The following is a 16671-nucleotide window of genomic DNA, read 5'->3' as shown; positions in this document are numbered from 1 at the left end:
TCCATTGACCAGAGAGAAGGGTGGGAAGTGGCATTTTTGTGGATCTGATTTAACAGCCAGTATATAAAAGAGCCCTAGTTTTGCAACTCCCAGTTATGAGACTGGTTTGAGGCTTTTCTCTACACTGTTGTGATGTGTAATCTCTGAAAATGTGGAATAAACAGAAATGATATAAGCAAAGCGATACCTTCAGTGTGAAGAAAATGATTCACATTTGTTAGGAAGGGCTAGCAAAGGAAAACAGAGAGGCATCCTTAGAGCAGGATAGCAGGTGACATATTTGGAAAAGAAAGCTAGAGAAGCATCTTATAAAAAGTTGCTGATTCATTGGTAAGAGCCAATTTTAGTTTGTGAGGGCAAATTTTATTCCATGGGACAATATGTTAGGAGCACACTAGGTTTTAAGGATATTTGGTGTTGGGAATGATAAAAATAAAACATAAATGACCCTCTAAGTAAGTAGTAGGTTTTGTTTATTAAATACTAAGGTATTACAGGCCTGTATCCTACCAATTCACCAAAGGAAAAACTTTAAGCCAGGGGTGTCAAACTCATTTGTTATGTGGGCTGGATATGACATAAATGTCACTTGGTTGGGCCGGGCCATGTGTACCATACAGTGTAATGCCAGATACTGGAGATACAAACTTTATAGTATACATGTTATCTGGCTTGTGCCGTATCAATAAACATTCACAAACTTTATAGAAGACACAGGCAAAGCCCATTAATGATATTATTTTTTACTTTATCATTTACTTAAAATACAAACATGCTTAAAACAATAACACTTTTTCAGTATTTTCTTTTATTTAACGGCTCATGGGCCAGATAAAAGCTCTCAAGCCCCCGGGCGTTATGTTTGACACCCCTGCTTTAAGCTACAGGAAGCTTCTTTAGCCTTGAGGAAAGCTCTAAACTTTGCTGGGTAGGGTGGCAGAATACAGGCCATTATTCCAAAAAGATGCTTGTACTGAACTTTGGAAACATGTACATTCATCTAACTTTAATCAGTCAATTTAGAAGGGGATATTACTGACTAGGGTACAATCCTACAGAAGATTGCCGGGGAATGAGCCCCGTTGAACTAAGTTACATCTCAATGACCATGCATGCAGATTGCATTGAAAAACAAGGTTCTTGAAAAAAGATAAAATGCTGGTAAAATGTGTGGGTTTTAGATGGTTTTTGACCTGCAGCTGTAAATGCTAATCACTAGATATATTAGAATTGTTCTCTGTGATCAGTTGCATCTGTGGTTCCCTCCACAAAGCCTATCATTAGATACTGCAATAATTACTTGAGAATTATTACTTGACCATTCTGCTGTTAGATTGTTTGCTTATAATGAATGAAATCTCTTTCTGAAAATAGATTGTCCTCCCACTCCCTGACACAAAGGAAAAGGTAAATATCAGGAAACTGGTTATTTTCAGCTTCAGCAGAAAAATAAGCAGAAAAAACTGAGATATTTGATCAGCTGTAAGCATACACTTTGCTCTATAGCAGTGGTGGCGAACCTATGGCACGCGTGCCAGAGGGGGCACTCAGAGCCCTCTCTGTGGGCATGCACGCCATCACCCCAGCACAGAAAAGCAGCCCCAGCAACAGCAGCAGGAGAGGCGGTGGGAGAGATCCCCCGAGCCACCTCATGGTGGCGACCCCTGCCTGCAGCCCCGGCTCTTGCACCGGGCAGCCTCTCTCCTCTCCTTCTTTTGGCAGCCACGAGGGGAGGGGTGGGGGGGAGAAAGTTGAGCTCCCCGGGTCCTCTTGCCATCACCGGAGCACCTGTGAGCTTCCCTCTCTTTCCCCCTCGGCGATGCAGGGCATCCTTGCTGCAGCCGCCCCCCAGGCGCCGGGACCGCCGGGATGGCTGGCGGTGTGTCTGGGTTCTCCTCAAGTGGGAGCCGCTGTGCCGCTCCTGCTTTGCGCCACCAGTGTCTGTCCTGCATGACGTGAGCAGCAGCAAGACTGGAGCTGGCTCTGGCTGCCTGCGCCGCTCCCGGCCCTGCCCTGCCCTCGGAGGAGGAGTCCCGCCATGGCAACCTCTGCCCACGCTTCTCACCCAGAACTGCTGCTGCTTGCGTGGCCTGGCCCACTTCCCCGAGGCTGCAGTAAGTGGGTGATCCTGAGCTAGCACGGGGATGTCACCTTGCTTTCCCGCCGTCACAGGGATTCCTCCCCTGGTACAATTGCCAAAGATAGGACTTTTTGTGGGACTTTGATTCATAGGCACTTAACACTCACACACACACACACACACACACACACACACAATTGCCAACCTCCACTTGAGGCCTGGGAATCTCCGGGATTACAACCGGCCGCCGCTCTACACAGATCAGTTCCCTCCCCAAACTCCGCTGTCCCCCAGATCTCCAGGAATTTCCCGGCCTAGAGCTAGCAACCGTATTCAGGTTAAATTGCCGTGATGGCACTTTGAAATAAATAAGTGGGTTTTGGGTTGCAGTTTGGGCACTTGGTCTCTAAAAGGTTCGCCATCACTGCTCTATAGCATATTTTACACTGAAGTAACACTAACTGATCTCCTGTTCCTAGTGAGTACTCAGGGGCATCCCACAGGTTGGCAAACTTCCCCCTCTCTTCTTCTGCTCTCATGCATAACTACCTTCCTTCCCTTTCATTAATTGTGGCTAGCTCAAACCACAGTTTCCCAACCCACTTCTAACCATGACTGCAAACTTCAGTTGGCTCCAAAACTGAAAGGTTGGATTGCCAGGTCCCCCCATGTGCGGGATGCTCTAGCACATTCCTCCAAAAACTCTATGGATACCATGGATATCATAGAGTTTTTTGGGGGGAGAGTGCTATTGTGATGCCATTGTGATGCCATTGATTCCAGGGTAAACCCGGAAGTGACATTATCACACCGCATGCATGAATCACCCGTCCCCCCCTCAGCTGGCCTGCTTCTGCCCACAAGCCAGCTGAGGGGCGGTGGGCAGCCCAATTAACTAGCGGTAGGGTTCCTAACTGGATTGGAAAATTCCTAGAGATTTGTAGGTGGACCCTGGAGAGAGGACGGTTTGGACATGGGGGAACTTTGGAGGTGTATAATGCCATAGAGTCCACCCTCCAAAGCAGCCATTTTCTCCAGGGGAACTGATATCTGTCATCTGGGGATAGTTACAATTCTGGGAGATCTCTAGGCCCCACCTGGATTTATGCGGGGGGGGGGGGAAGAGTGAAAGGTATCCAGAGGGAAGTTCTCATTTACTAGTCCATGGTTAGGAGATGGGGAGATGAACATCTGCCTTGATACTTATGCTAAAAGTAGAGCCATTTTCTCATTGCTTAATAATTATTTTAATTCTTATTACATTCTAGTTCAAAAGCACTGCAAGCTTGTTCCCTATAGACCTATTTCTTTTCTTAACTATTGAAACAAACCAGTTGGTTGTCATTTGAAATGTGTGGGGCGGCGGCAGAATAAGCTATTGTAAAATGCGCTATATACACCACAAATAAATAAAGCTTGTTAATATATTTGTCTCTTCTGCTTTAATTTTTCTTGCCTAATAAATATTACCTTATTAATCATGATAAGAGCAGTTCGTGTGATTTGTTTTCATATGATGTTTGGTTTGAGTCTCAGTAGTGTGGAGAGGAAGTCCAAAGGGAACCTTTGTCTGCAGGTCCCTGGTAGCTCTGGGCAGCTCTATCTAGAAATGCTCTTTAAAATTGCATTAGCCTTTTAAATGTTGGAGAGAGTATTTCCATTTCCATTGGTCCATTACTTGTCAGGACCCTTTTGCTGGTAAGAATGGCACTTGAGGGTTCCATACAGAAGGACATGGTTCTCTTACCCTATCAGACCTTTACCACCTGTCCCGACTGTGGGACAAGGAATCTCCATGTCAGACAAGGGGAAGGCTCCTTCTGTTTGGAGAATTCCACACTCTTGAGCCCACGGGCTTCTTAATATGCACTGAACAAGCTTCAAACAGTCTACTTGTCCTGTAGCTATTTTAGCAAACATACACAGTACTTCTTTTCACAGTCTATGATGGTTTCTCATGCACAATATTGTTAGATATTCCTATCTAACAATGCGGCCACATGCCAGTTATATCTATTTTGGCTATCTCAGACACCTATGTAGTTAATATTGAGTTTTTAAATGCTGAGTGTTAATATTTTGGGTGTGGGATGTGCAAAACCAACAATAACTATTCATGTGTAAAACATCTAAATATGATAATGTTTATTTTGGCTAGTAGGGAGTTATACAAAGTCTGAAGACAATATTTGACAAAATCTTTAGCAGACATGTTACGTAACCTTATAAAACTGAATGACTCAGAATTTGCTAAGCACAAACCACTGTAAAGTGGTTCTGTTTAATGTGTGGTGTGTGGTGTGTGTGACAGAATGGTCCTGCTGACTTGTGGGCACCACTCCATCTGGTCTTCCAAGACACCAGCGGCTACCCAAATCTCCACCACTCTCCTTGCCTGCCTGACCCAAATAATGGTTTTCTTTCTCTCTTTTGGTACCACCACTGCCACTAACTCTCCAATTTAGGAACTATAAGCTGAGAGGAAATAAGGGGACCAGAAGAGCAAAAAAGCCATCACTGCTACACCAAGAGTCTTGGCAGCTTTTCTCTCTCTTTTCCTAACTCTGAAAACCATACTGTAAAGTCCCATCATTGTGAAAAAGGGGATGAAATATAAGAGAGAAGTTAGAAAAACCCACACTTCACTAAAGACAATCTGACATCTTCCTTGACAGCTGCTGTCTAGCCCCTCTTCACTGGCCCCTGTGTACAGGAGAAGAAAACTGTAGACAATCGAAAAGCTCCATGCAAGAGCTATGAATATTCCTGCCACAGCCATTGTGAACTTGACAGGGTAAATCAGTGGGTTAGTAACAGCAATGTACCGGTCTATAGAAATAAAAGACAAATGAAATATAGAAGCAAGGCAAAACAATACATCCAAGCAACTATGGAATATGCAAAAAGTGTCCCCAAAGTACCAGCACTTTTCAATGACCGGACGGTGCTAAAGGGTAGCACTATAAGTCCCAAGGAGAAATCAGCACACACCAAGGAGGCGATCAAAGCATTGGCGGGAGAATTAAGCTGTTTAAAATACACAATTGAAATGATAACCATGAGATTCCCACCTACTGTAAGCAATGTCAGAACACCAAAGATAATATACTAAGATGCTCAGAACTGGAGAGACCATGGCTCTTTGGTGCAAGATCCATTCAGATTTTCAAAGCAGAACTGCAACGTGTCACTTTGAAGGAATGGCGTTTCCATTTCTTCCTTATCAAACTGCTGTATTGAATTTATACTTATTTCTGACTGGTGATTAATCCTCTTTTCATCTTTTTATTCCTGAAATACAAATTGTTAACTTTCCTCTTGAAAGCATACTTCAGTAATTATATCAAGAAATCAATTCTCTTTTTCTTAAGAAAAATTAATTCAGAGCTCTTCTCATTAAATACAATGTAAATAGAAAAAAAAATCTTTCCAGATTTGAACACTAACTTCATCTCCTGTCTCACCTTAAATATGTGCTTTGAAAATCTGTGTGAACCGGAAAATGTGTGGAACATGGCACTATTTATATCCCTGCATGTTCCCTTGAGATTTACTTCCTTCCTCACAGTGAAAGAGAAAATGTGTTCCCTCCTTCAAAAAAGTAAATCCAGTACTAAAACACCTGGGTTTTCAGTATCTTTCAGTATTTCAGTCTCTGGAGCTTGGAAACACCAGTGAAACTTGGAAAAATATTTTTGTGATGTGACTAAGGGAGAACTATATAACTGCTGTTATGCTGAATAGATTTCTACTCTGTTTATTACATGGCTGGTACCCAAAATTAGTAGAGTTCTGCAGGTGCCGGGGCCCGGCCCAGCCACATCGGTTCATAACACAAATGGATTATGAATCATGGCAACAGCACTGTGAGACGTGTTTGTTTCATTAGAACTTTTATTGTGAATAATGCCGATATCCTTACCAACCTCTCTTGCTTCAAACGAATATATTTCACAGTTGTCGAAGGCTTTCACGGTCAGAGTTCATTGGTTCTTGTAGGTTATCCGGGCTGTGTAACCGTGGTCTTGGAATTTTCTTTCCTGACGTTTCGCCAGCAGCTGTGGCAGGCATCTTCAGAGGAGTAACACTGAAGGACAGTGTCTCTCAGTGTCAAGGGTGTAGGAAGAATAATATATAGTCAGAAAGGGGTTTGAGCTGAGTATTGTCCTGCAAAAGTAATGTGCTAATCATTGTCCTGTAAGTATCAAGATAATGTGCTAATGGGGGTATGGTATGTTAATATGGAACCATTGTATCCTGAAGTGATCTGTTAATGTGTGTAATCCAAAGCTAATCTGCATGGCTATTGTTGAATGTTGTCTTTGTTAGTCTGGAGGTTTTTTAGAACAGGAAGCCAAGCCTTATTCATTCTTAAACTCTCCTCTTTTCTGTTAAAGTTGTGCTGATGTTTATGAATTTCAATGGCTTCTCTGTGCAATCTGACAAAATAGTTGGTAGAATTGTCCAGTCTTTCAGTGTCTTGGAATAAGACCCTGTGTCCTGTTTGTGTCAGTCCATGTTCAGCCACTGCTGATTTCTCAGGTTGGCCAAGTCTGCAGTATCTTTCATGTTCTTTTATCCTTGTTTGTATGCTGCGTTTTGTGGTCTCCACAGCTGCAAGGTATACGATATACTCCTGCAGAGGTGAGGGGGTCTCTTTTGTCTTTTGCTGATCGTAGCATTTGTTGTATTTTCTTGGTGGGTTTTAACACTGTTTGTAGGTTATGTTTTTTCAAAAGTTTCTCCATCCTATCAGTGACTCCTTTAATAAATGGCAAGAATACCTTTCCTATGGGAGACTGTTTTTCCTGAGTTTTCTGATTTTTGTTTGGTTTAATGGCCCTTCTGATTTCATTCTTGGAGTAGCTGTTTGCTAGCAGTGCGTGATTTAGATGATTAGTTTCTTCCTTGAGAAACTGTGGTTCACAGATCCGTCTTGCACGGTCCATTAATGTTTTGATTATTCCTCTTTTCCGTCGGGGGTGGTGGTTGGAGTTTTTGTGTAAGTAGCGAAAGTTTGTTTTACGGATTCCGTTCCACTCCGACCCATCGTGAGTGCCATTGGTTCCCCAACATATGAATTAGCTAGATATTTGACCACCCTCCTACAGGACCACATTGGAAAAACCACTTCTTACATCAAAGATTCAACTCACTTCATCAACAAAATCAGTCCGTTGAGACTCAATCCACAGGATATATTAATCAGTTTTGATGTTGTATCCCTCTTTACCAAGGTTCCAGTAAAAGACACAATCTCATTGATTACCCAGATTTTTCCAGAAGATATAACAGCCTTATTTCACCATTGTTTGGCAACAAGTTACTTCCTATGGGATCAAGAATTTTATGAACAGATTGATGGAGTAGCTATGGGAAGTCCACTCAGTCCAGTAATAGCAAACTTTTACATGGAATATTTTGAAAAGACAGCATTAGAATCAGCACCTTACAAACCTACAGTCTGGTTCAGGTTCGTAGATGATACATTTACTATTTGGAGCCATGGTGAAGAAAAATTAATGGACTTTCTAAACCATCTTAATAATATCCATCCAAACATTCAGTTTACCATGGAAAAGGAAATTGAGGGTAAACTCCCATTTCTTGATACCCTTGTCATCCGTAAAACAAACTTTCAGTTAGGTCACAAGGTCTACCGGAAACCAACTCACACAGATCGCTACTTACACAAAAACTCCAACCACCACCCCCGACAGAAAAGAGGAATAATCAAAACATTAATGGACCGTGCAAGACGGATCTGTGAACCACAGTTTCTCAAGGAAGAAACTAATCATCTAAATCTCGCACTGCTAGCAAACGGCTACTCCAAGAATGAAATCAGAAGGGCCATTAAACCAAACAAAAATCAGAAAACTCAGGAAAAACAGTCTCCCATAGGAAAGGTATTCTTGCCATTTATTAAAGGAGTCACTGATAGGATGGAGAAACTTTTGAAAAAACATAACCTACAAACAGTGTTAAAACCCACCAAGAAAATACAACAAATGCTACGATCAGCAAAAGACAAAAGAGACCCCCTCACCTCTGCAGGAGTATATCGTATACCTTGCAGCTGTGGAGAAGTTTACATCGGGACCACAAAACGCAGCATACAAACAAGGATAAAAGAACATGAAAGATACTGCAGACTTGGCCAACCTGAGAAATCAGCAGTGGCTGAACATGGACTGACCCAAACAGGACACAGGGTCTTATTCCAAGACACTGAAAGACTGGACAATTCTACCAACTATTTTGTCAGATTGCACAGAGAAGCCATTGAAATTCATAAACATCAGCACAACTTTAACAGAAAAGAGGAGAGTTTAAGAATGAATAAGGCTTGGCTTCCTGTTCTAAAAAACCTCCAGACTAACAAAGACAACATTCAACAATAGCCATGCAGATTAGCTTTGGATTACACACATTAACAGATCACTTCAGGATACAATGGTTCCATATTAACATACCACACCCTCATTAGCACATTATCTTGATACTTACAGGACAATGATTAGCACATTACTTTTGCAGGACAGTACTCAGCTCAAACCCAACCCCTTTCTGACTATATATTACTCTTCCTACACCCTTGACACTGAGAGACACTGTCCTTCAGTGTTACTCCTCTGAAGATGCCTGCCACAGTTGCTGGCGAAACGTCAGGAAAGAAAATTCCAAGACCACCGTTACACAGCCCGGATAACCTACAAGAACCAATATTTCACAGTTGCCCATGCAGCCTTAAACTGACTTCCCCGTCTGTGGGAATGAATGTGAACTGCTCTATAGGTTTGCTGAAAGGAAGAAAAAGATAAGGAATCCATATGACTCTCATCGTTTTTAAAATTTTACTAATTTGGGGATAATTATGTTTTTGACAAAATATGCAGATAGCTGTTTTGGTATACTATAAAATATTCTAACACAGACACTAACAAAATATATTTGCTCAGTGTTTCCATCCTCCAGGTGGGGCCTGGATTAGAAATGATCTATAGACAGCAGAGATCAGTTTCCCGGGAGAAAACAGCAGCTTTGGAGGGTGAATTCTATGGCATCACATTTCCACTGACATCCCTCCCCTCCCCAGACTCTGCTATCCCCAGGCACCACACTTAAATCTCCAGGAATTTCCCAAACTATAGTTAGCAGCCCTCATTTGCTGGGACTAACCGAGGGTCAAACTGCAGCAGGGTGTAATGAGTTGGTGTTGGTCTAAGACTGAGGGGCCCCATGTTCAAATCCTCACTCAGCCAGCAGCAGCCTTGAACCAGCCTAACGGACCTCACAGGATTTTTGTGAGAGTAAAAGAGGAGAACCATATATGCCACCCTAAACCTTTTGTAGGAAGACAAGGATAAAATATAATAGATACATGTCACGGGAGAGATTTATCATCCCTGCAAAAGTATACATAATATTCAGGGTTAGAGACAGAAGCAGCAGGGGGGAAGCGTCTAAAGGGGAGGAACATGGAGCGAGGAGGTCACTGACCGAGGAGTTCGGTCTACGTAAACTGTAGGCCCTGCAATCGTTTTGGAGAGTTCGACCCAACAAAACACATAGTTTATGTTACCGTAAACTGGGAGTCATTCTCTAGATTGAATCACTGACTCTACATGAATAATAGCACCAGTATCTTTGAGAGGAAGCCCAGGGCCAGGGAGAAGCAGTCAGGAAAAACACTCAGTGTGGAGAATGAAAGGACTGAGGACTCCAGGGGAACAGTATTTCAACGGGCATGGGAGGATTTGGAGCACAAATTCGGTACGAATGCAGAGCTGACTATGGCAGATAAGAGAAGAAAATTCCAGCAAAGCTGATTTACTGTTTAATATGAAAGGAACATGAAATAAGTGCAACGTTGATAGCCTGTAACTCTGAACAAGCAGATAGAGGTATCTGATGCATACTGTTACCCCAGAAGTGAGTGTAGACCACAGGTGCCAAACATGGTGCCCGTGGGTGCCATGGTACCCGCCAACACCTTTGCAGGCACCTGTCAAGTGTTTTCAGGAAATGGGTGGGGTCAGTGAGGGCTTTTGCCCAGCGAGGCTTCTGATTGGCTGCACAGATTTTTTAAAATATTGCTTTGGCAGCAGCTGCCACTGCAGCACAAGGATCTACACTGTGTTTCTGAAATTAAGCTCTGGCAATCATTTTGAGGCCGCCTCCTGTAGCAACCATTTTGTGGCAGTCGTTTTGTTGCTGTGCCCACCACCACGTCAGAATTGCAAATGTGCCCACGGGCTGTAGGCAGCCTGCTGTAGACAGATGCCAGCTGCATTCAAGGTCTACTGTAGACCAACATGGCTGCCCTCTGAAACTAGAGAGATCACCAGTTTTTCAGCTGAAAGAGAAAAAAGCTATTTGTGGTACAACTAGGGTTGTCAACTCCTTGTTGGGAAATTCCTGGAGATCTTTGGGTGGAGCCTGGTAGGGAGGCCTCCCAGTTTCCCTTTTCTCTGCCTGTTGCCACTCAGTGAGGAGGAAGGGAAAAATACCTGGAAAAGTAGCATTGGACCAGTGGTACAACATTTCTGGCAAATACCCCCAAGTGGCATCACATTGCTGATGTGATGCTCTAGGATTTGACCCAAACTCTGTGGTTTTACCATTGAGTTTTGGCAAATCCTAGAAATGTCATGCCAGTGTTGTGATATCACTTCTAGGCATTAACCATCTGCACAACATCATCCCCTGTCCCCTCCCCCTTTCTCTCCCACTGATGGCCAGCCAATGGTTGGCCATCCTAGTGACTGGATAGGGTAGAGTTTACAGAAGGGAAGGAGCTCAGCAGAGATGTCATGCCATAGACCTTACTCTCCAAAACTGTCTTATTCTCCAGGAGAATTATCTCTGTAGTCTAGAGATGAGTAGTAATTCCAGGAGAACTCTAGGCCCCATCTGGAGGTTGGCAACCCTATAGCATTGAAGACTGGCATCCACATGTAATTTTGGGGACATCTAATGGCGAAAACGCATGGTCACTTTATCCTCCTTTAATCCCTGTTTCATCCAGGATTCAGCCAGGATCGAACGCATGCGTTTCGTCTAATGTGAGTTCGATCCTGGCTAAAACAGGGATTAAAGGAGGATAAAGCAACCATGCGTTTTCGCCCAAGGACTCCTTAATCAAGGATAGGACATTGACAAGCCTTGTTTTGGAAAAGAGATTACCAAGAGAGGGTCATATTTAATCCTTCAAAATGCCATTGAATTGCGAAGGCTGCAAAACTGTTTAAGCAAACCTGTCAGAAACCACAGGCACGTAGCCCATGCACATGCTCAGAGGAACATGACACACCACCTATGAGCACAAGCCATATGATTCAGTGCACATATTATGGAAGGCTGAATAAAAAGGATAAATGTTCAGCATATGGAAAGAGTACAAAGGATATAGAAAACAGGAATAATTTTAGGGCAGCTACCCAAGGAAGAAAAACATACATGGAGTGATGATGGAGACTGCAGACAACAAAGAGGGTCTTCAGTGCAACTCTGACAGATTTACAGATTCAGAATGTACATTACAGAAGAAAGTTATCAACAACTCAACAGCCTTATCTGCATACAGTGAAGACCTGTATGATTTCAGATGAACTGTTTGCCACTTGCAATGTCCCAGTAATAGAATCAGGACAATGTGCATGCCATGGGATACCAGACATACTATTTTCAAACTATGGCAGCCCAAGGGTTGCCAACTTCCATATTGTGCCTGGAGATCTCCTGGATTTTCAACTGAACTCCAGACTTCAACTATCAATTTTAAATCCGTTTAAAGCTATTTTAAGGTCTATCTGTAGCGTGAGGACTATTGTATGAATATCATTTATGCCACAGCTTGTTTAAATTGTTTGTTTTTACAGCTTATTATCAATAATGTTCATGTTATTTATTATTTTATTGTATTGTTTTACTTTGTATGGCACCTTGGGCAGGTCTCTGGACAGGTGGCTTATAAATTTCTAAAGAAACACACCAATTCAGCACAAGACATCACTCCCTGGGTATCCCCAGAGCAATGGGAAGACAGGAATAAGTAGTAAAGACAGCCAAGAGTTTCTTGTCAAAGTAAAAAAATAATGCATGAGATTCCTTTCTGGCCATATTGGAATATTGTAGAACGCTCTCCCAGGCAGTAGCCCAAAGACTGATGGGACAAAGAATCAAGATGCTGCTACCCACAAGGGGCAGGATGGGGTGACAGGACACAGAAGTTGCTGAGCAAATGACAGTAGCCCAAACAGAATTACCCTGAATTGATATAATCCTGATGGGGTGGCAAAAGCCATCTTCTCCATGTTGACAGGGTGCATTGGGATTTGCCAATAACCCTTGGTGAGATCTAAGGCTGATAGGAATCTGGCTGAGCCTAGCTGGTGGATGACGACATCAGCCCGGGGCATGGGGTATGCGTCAAATTGGTCCACTTTATTTACTTCCCGGTAATCTACACAGAAGAGGAGATTCCCATCTGCTTTTGGTACCAAGACTATCGGGCTCCTCCAGGCACTATGTGAGGGTTCAATGATCACGAGACATAGCATTTTTTTTACTTCCGTCTCTACCGCCTCCCATCGTTTCCGAGGTATAGGTCACCATACTGATCAAGCAACCTGACCTGGCTGGGTGGGAATGTGATGGGACACCCATGAAATCAGACCTGGGACTTGAGCAAACAAAGGAGGTCCGTTAGTGAACAAACTTTCTAGTTGAACTCATCGGTTGGGCGTCAGTTCAGAGTCCAATGGAGGAAACACCTTCAGGCACTGCTCTTCCTCCCAGGGTAATTCTCCATCTGGTAGTTCTTCAGGTGGGTTATTGAAGGCTCACTCATCGGGGTCTCGCACCTGCCATTTTTTTAGGTCATTGACATGTAGGCGCTTACGGTGTCGTGGTTCCGCTCCACATTGAACTTCATACAATAAGGGCCCGAGGACCCTCGTGATCTCATAGGGCCCTCGCCAAGGGTCCCCTTCGTTTTCCCCAAACACCCGACTCTTCACTAGTACTTTTTCTCCCTCCACCAGAGCTCTAGGGTCCGAGTGTTGGTCATATCTCTTTTTCTGTGCATGCTGAGCCAGGGACAGGTTTTGCCGGGCCATTTCCTGGGCATGGGCTAACCTCTCTTGTAGCTGTTGCATATATGTGGGAGGATCGAGCCCCAAACGGGGAGCGACTGCTGTCCACCCCTCTCCTATGACATCTAGTATGCCCCGGGGCCGACGACCAAACACCAGCTCGAAAGGGGCGTATCCTGTAGATCACTGGTTCCCAACCGGGGGTCCATGGACCCCCAGGGGTCCGCGAGAACTAAATTAAGGTCCGTGAAACAAAGTTATAAACCCATAATAAATTAATCTTTTCAATTAAAAGTTTTCTATTATAAAAAAACATATTCAAATATTATTCTAAGTTTAATGTTTAACTAACAGTTATGATTACAATTTATTTTCAAATTCTCGGAATTTTTATTTTGAACCTTGGGGTCCCTGCACCAAACAAAAAAGTCCTAGTGGTCCCTGGTCAATAAAAGGTTGGGAACCACTGCTGTAGATGCTTTCCCGCACAGCAAAGAGAATGGGATCAAGAAAAAGGTCCCACTGATGAGGTTTCTCCGCCGCCAATTTCCTTAGCATTGACTTCAGGTTTTGGTTCAACCTCTCTACTAACCCATTCATTTGGGGGTGGGCTATGGAGGCAAACAACTGCCGAATGCCAAAGGTTTGACACAATTGGCGTGTTATGGCGGCGGTGAAGGAGGTACCTCTATCTGATGCTAACTCCCAGGGCAACCCAAAATGAGAAAAGAAATGAATGAGGGTCTGTCAGGCCTGCTCGCTATGTCTCAGATAGTTTCGTTTACTCACAGACTTTCGTTCAAGAACTGTTTCCCTAAAACTGCATTCCTATTCCCTTTGAAGCTAGCAGATGGCTGTGGGAGCCGTGGTGTCTCTAGACTGTTTGAGGTTATCTCATGAGACTGTATTGCTGCCGCTTTTCTAGTGTCCTTATATTATCAAGTGCATACCATTTCCCCCCCATTCCTGTCTTTGGATTTCTAAGCTCTGCTTGCCTGTGATACCATTAAACCAACTCTTTTGGACTACTAAGTCTCCTGGTGTGGCTTTTGGTTTTCGATGGGACAAGTGCTTACAGGGTCCTACAAACCCCTGAGGCCTGGCGAGTACATTGGGGTATAGCCTCAGGATAGCGAGAGGCTTAGTCAATTAACACCAAAATATACCGGAAACCCCTGGGAGTACAAGGGAATGGTCTGATGAAGTCCACACCCACCCTTTCAAATGGGGTTTGGATTATCTCTAAAGGTGCCAAGGGGGGTTTTCTTGGTCCCCTGGGGGGTGAGCATTTGACAAGGGACACAGGATTTGCAAAAATGCTTGATGTCTTGGGAAAGGGACGGCCAGAAGAATCAGTGGGATATCCGTGCTAAAGTTCCAGCTACTCCTTGATGTCCTGCCCAGGCCTGCTCATTGCTGGCCTGCAGGAGTCATGTTCTATAGCCATGGGGAACCAGTAGCTGTCTTCTCACTTCTCCTTTTACCTGGATTACCCAATACCACAACCCACCATCTTTCATACTATGAGGTACCCTAGCCACCCTCCGGACATTGAGCACTTCCCCCTCACTTACAGTTGTCAGATATCTCAAGGCTGCCAGGGTCTCATCCTCCTCTTGGGCCTTTCGGAACTCTGGGTCAGCCTCCCATGTCGGGTCGTCTTCTGCTTCCTCTTGTGGAGGAGCTCCTCACGATGTCCCCTCTCCCAGATCTTCTTCTTTGACTACTAAAGAGACAGCAGCCCCTTGACCTGTGGAAGAGACATGTAGTATCTCCACAAAGCAGGGGGTATCCCTTCCTAAGAGTACAGGATATGGCAGGGTATTTACTCGGGCCAACTCGATGGGATAGGTATTTCCCTTCCACACAAGTTGGACTCGCACCATGGGATACTCTTCTGAATAGCGATGGAAACATGCCACCGTGACCCTCCACAATATGGCAAATGCACCAGCAGCAAGTGGGAGTGTATCATAGAAACAGAACTCCCAGTATCCAGGAAGGTATTCAACTCCCGCCCAATCAGGCATATATGGGCCAGGACGGGTTCCTGTTTTTTCTACCGGCCAGGCCTCCTTCGCTCCTCCCCTCCCAGTTCTCAATTGCAATCACGTATTCTAGCAGATGGGTGGTCTCATTAAGATCAGTTGGTTTATTGTAAAGCAGCCACTCCTTCGCCTTCGGTGGGACTACCATTAGGAGTTGTTCTAACACAACTAAGTTTGCCACTTGATAGGCCTCTGTGTTCCGAGGGGTCAGCCATCTATAGGTCGCATCTTGCAGCGATGTTACAAAGGCCCTAGGGTGGGCTGTCTTCTTCCAGGTAAGGGACCGGAATTTGTGTCGGTAGGTTTCAGGGGAGATCTCGTAACAATCTAGGATGGCCTTCTTCAAGCATCCATAATCATCAGCCTCCATCTTAGACAGCACCTTCATCGTGGCCTGAGCCAGCCCAGTGAGAAAGAGGCCTAGAATGAAGGCCCACCTCTCTTTGGGCCATTCCAACACCTCTGCAACCCATACAAAGGCTTCTAAAAACTCTTCGATCTCGTCATCAGGCCCTAGTTTCATCAGAGGTACTGATGGAAGTTTGGGGATGTTGGAAATACAATGTCTAGTGCACAAAGATTGATTAAAGAAAGGAAGATCAGCAGGGGGCAGCAAGTGTGAGAGTTGGATAGATAGAAAGGTTGTGATCCTTCTCCCTTCTCTTCCTGTGTTCTTGTTTGTTCCCATAATGCACCCCTACTCTTCCTTCTAGTTACAGTGAAAGAGAGGAGTAACAGGCCACATGTTACCCTGTTAGTTATGGACCCTAGTTAGAAATAAGCCTGTCTCTCAGTCGGTTACCAAGTTTGTGATTTCTGAATACACTCACTTTGTTTAGTCCTTAATCAGACTCAGGATCATTCTTAAGAAAAACTCCATTTCCTTCATGGTAGCAGAGGATGGTTGTGGATTGATCTCTGAGTAAAGGAAAGGGGTCACGAGAGGCAAGATGGCTGCCTACAATAATCAGCATGCTGCTGTGATAGAAAAACTGAATGAACAGAACTACTTAATCTGGAAAGTCCGTATGCAGACTCACCTCATGGAGCTGGGAAACTGGAGTGCGATAAAGGATCCAAGACCAGCAGATGCCGAGGGAGAAAAACAACGCAAATGGGATAAGCATAATGACAAAGCAAAAGGAGTCCTGTTCAACGGTTTGGAAGACAGGGACATTTTGAGGGTGATTCATTTTGATAAAGCTAAAGAAATCTGGGAAAAAGTTCAGAAACTTTATACAGATACCTCTCTGAAAAGTAGTATGTTTTTGCAAAGAAAGTTATTCTCCATCAGAATGAGAAATGATCAGAGCTTGTGTGCACATTTGGACAATTTTCTGAATTTAGTGCATCAGCTCCGCTCAGCTGGAAAAGACTTTCTTGATGAGGATTTGATAATACTGTTGTTGATAAGTCTGCGCCCAGAGTATGAAAATTTTATAAA

The 16671-nt window shown here is 44.0% G+C and overlaps 1 pseudogene; it reads right to left on the bottom strand.

The window, feature by feature from the left end:
* Positions 1-4541: 4541 nt before the first annotated feature.
* On the bottom strand, positions 4542-5293 carry LOC130483476 (trace amine-associated receptor 7a-like; annotated as a pseudogene).
* Positions 5294-16671: the final 11378 nt, after the last annotated feature.

The sequence above is a fragment of the Euleptes europaea genome, chromosome 10 (genome assembly GCF_029931775.1).
Source record: "Euleptes europaea isolate rEulEur1 chromosome 10, rEulEur1.hap1, whole genome shotgun sequence".
Classification (NCBI taxonomy): domain Eukaryota; kingdom Metazoa; phylum Chordata; class Lepidosauria; order Squamata; family Sphaerodactylidae; genus Euleptes; species Euleptes europaea.
The sequence above is the reverse complement of the archived record's forward strand: the minus strand, read 5'-3'. Positions and strand labels throughout refer to the sequence as shown.